This window comes from Triticum aestivum, chromosome 1B (genome assembly GCF_018294505.1).
Source record: "Triticum aestivum cultivar Chinese Spring chromosome 1B, IWGSC CS RefSeq v2.1, whole genome shotgun sequence".
NCBI lineage: Eukaryota > Viridiplantae > Streptophyta > Magnoliopsida > Poales > Poaceae > Triticum > Triticum aestivum.
The window spans coordinates 645,618,309-645,621,654 of NC_057795.1; positions in this window are offsets into that span (position 1 = coordinate 645,618,309).

The following is a 3,346-nucleotide window of genomic DNA, read 5'->3' on the forward strand; positions in this document are numbered from 1 at the left end:
GTTGCTACATTGCTATCTCTACCAACAAGCTGTTCCAATGTGAAAATATCCAATAGCAAAAGTGAATCATCATTCTTGATTAATAAATGATTCACTATAACCAAGTAGTATTTATGATTGAAATCTTCTTTTGAAGTATATCCATATGGGAGTACAAAGCTGCGCATGCTGGAACCGTGAACGGGATTGTACACACCCAGCTTGTCGTGAGGGAAAGTTAGAACACCCTACGGAGGAAAAGATAACAGAGGCTGCAAAGACTTGAACCACAAGCACCGTTCTTGTTGCATGCAAAGCCACGCACGCGTGTGACAGTAGGACATGCAGTGCTACGCTGAGTCACTCGACCTGTTCTGTGAATGTGGTCGACCACATTTTCGTTGCTTCGGTTAAGGATAGGCAGCAGGCACCAAACGGTGACTCATTGTTTCTATCATATGATCAGGTGGACACGGCGTGCTCGGTGAAGCGATGTGTATAGGCGGGCGTGAACTGGACCATTGGTAGCCTTGTTTTCTTCTCATCGTGTGTGGTGTAGATGAACAAGCCCTATGGAAGGTGAGGCTGCATTGCACATGTGAAGTTGGTGTCACGCTTCAACCAAGTGGTCATGTCCAAAAATTCTGTGAGTGGGAGCGCACTGGCAGTGGCACACAGTGCGCGTCATGCGTCTTATACTCGCCCGCAAATCTGGCCAAACCCGAGAAGAAAAAATCCCCCCTTGCCCCCGCGCCGTCCCCCCGCGGGCGGCTCGGGCGGCGGCGCCAGATCCCGCCGCGGGCGCCCTCCCCTTCCTCCTCCCCCCTCCGCCGCTGGCCGGGACCGCCAGGGCGAAGCCCCTCGCGGTGGCTGGCGGCGGGGGATCTCTCCTCCACGTCTTGGTGCTGGTGGGCGCGGGGCTCCCTCCCTGGGCGGTGGCGTCGGGCGTGCACAGGGTCCGGCGGCGAGGCGGCTCCTTCTCCGGCCGCCGGCGAGGCGGCTCCTTCTCCGGCCGGCGGCGCGCTGCGGTGCTGCGGCGGTGGATGGGGGCTTGGCCCGCGGCGGCTGTGCCCCGTGGTGGTGGCGGGGGCCCGGCTTCGGTCCTCCGGTGGTGCTGCGGGTGATCTTCCTTCCCCATCGCGGGTGTGCGGTGGTGTTCCTCGGGCAACGGTGGTTCCGGCGGCGGCGCTGCGCCGGATGGTGAGGAGGCGGCGGCACAGCCACATGGCTGTGGGCTGGCGCGGCGACAGGCGGCGGCGCCCTTCTGGACAGATCTGGGCCCTTTTGGGCCCCATCTGGGTCTGGGCGGGCCTGGCCGGCGGCACCGACGGACGGAGGAGCGGCTCCTGCGGGGGGTTCCGGAGACGGAGGCACGCGCACTGCAGCGCGGCAATGGGAGCTTCACGAGCCCTATCTGGCTCGGCCGGGCCGTGGGCCAGGTGTGCTTTCCTTGCTGCGTCCGGCCGGTGACCACCATGGGCCGTGGAGGTCGTCCCCTCCCGTGTGGCTGCCGATTTTGCCGCTCATCGTTCCCGGTTGTCTCCTCTCGGCCTCGTCGGTTTCGCTTCGCCGCTTGGTCGTGTGTGACGGCTTCGACGGACGAAGGTGCGGCTCGTGCGGGGGGTTGTGAAGACGGTGGCGTGCTAACTGCAGCGTGGTGACGGGAGCTTCACGAGTCCTTTTTGGCTCGGCCGGGCCATGGGCCTTGTGTGCTCCTATTGCTGCGTCCGGCCGGTGACCGCCAAGGGTGGTGGAGGTTGTCCCCTCCCGCGTGGCTGCTGATTTTTGCCGCTCCTTGTTCCCGGCTGTCCCCTCTCAGATCCGTCGGTCTCGCTTCTCTTTCCATGGTGAGACGGCGGTGGTGATCTAAAGACCGTGGTGGCGGATGTTGGTGGGCGGCAAGATTGGTGGAGTGCGACGGAGCGGCCGGGGATGTGGATGTGTGGCGGATGGGAGAAACCCTGTCGGCTTGGCCGGCACCGACGCGGTGACGCCCGCGGGCGCCACCGGTCCTTCCTGAAGGGCGCCGGGCTTACCTCTTCCACACGCCCCTCCGTGTACCGGGGGAAACCCTAGGACTAGTCCGGGCAACAGCGTCGGCATCGTCGCGTTCCTTCCTGAAGGTGTTGCTTGGTATGCGGCGGTCTGAAGTGCTAGGAGCGTGGTGGAAATTCTCCGGCGGGCGCAGCGGTTGCGGGTCACCATCGTTTTTGTCGACCCGACTCTGTTGTCATTAGTTTCTTTTTTTTTCTCTGTTATTTCTTTTGGGCTTGCTTGTGCTGTTTGCCCCAGCATCGGACTATTAGTTGTATCGTGTGGTTGCTATATCTATATAGCGGGGCGAAAGCCTATTTCGAGAGAGAATGTGGCCAAACCCATTTAGTCGCAGCTTCTTAAGGATAGATATATGCGGCACGTACTGACTCACCGTGAGATCATTCATATTCATCTATAGACACAAAGCTTACAGCCTAAGGAAAAAAGAAGCCGTGTTGCAGTGCTGTAAAGTGCTGCTACTTTATTACTCCAGCTAGCAAGTAACTGATCCAAAGCGAGCGAGGAGCGGCCGGCGCCGCGCCGCCGACGAGATCTCAGCGCTACTTTATCTGATATAGCCGCTCATCTGCCAACGCTCCCGGGGGCATCCGGAAACGGCAGAAACTGTAGTAGTAACCCAAGGCGAGGGTGGGCCGGCGCCGCGCGGGATGGCAAGCCCGGCCGAGGAGCCGCGAGCAGGAGACCTTGTTTCGACCGAAACGGCGATGGCTTCACTGTAGATGGTACTTTACACCTTTACACCGCGGTTTGCCACGCCTTAGAACTCGTTGCGATGAAGGACCCTTGCATCGTGTGCTCGGTGTCAGGCGCGTTACTGGCGTGTGTACACCCGTTACCGGTAGGATTTAATCGCTTACGAACATTGCATTGTTCTCTCTTTGGTTCATATAGAAAGAGTAGGAAAAAAATAGTGGCACTATTCATATGTCTACTGTAAAACGAACTTAAGCAAAGGAGATTTTATTTTTGCTTTAGTAGTAATAACATTATAATGAAATAATTTATGCAGCTTGATTTTATTTTCTTCGATTTTATGTGTCTTTCTGTTCATTAGGATCCGAGTGTTTGATTGTCACTTTGCTACCAACTACCAACGCTCGATAGCACCTTAAAAGTTGTATTCTTTTAGAAGAGAAAAACAAGTGAGTCAATAAGAGAAGTGTTACACAGAGCATGGATGCATACGAACCCACTCTCATAATCTTAAAGGAAAACTAGCATTGTAATTTACGTCACTGCAGACACAGCGGTGCACACGCCAGCTGCACGGCCTTGAAGTATCTGTCTTGCGACAAACGGTGCTCGCGTA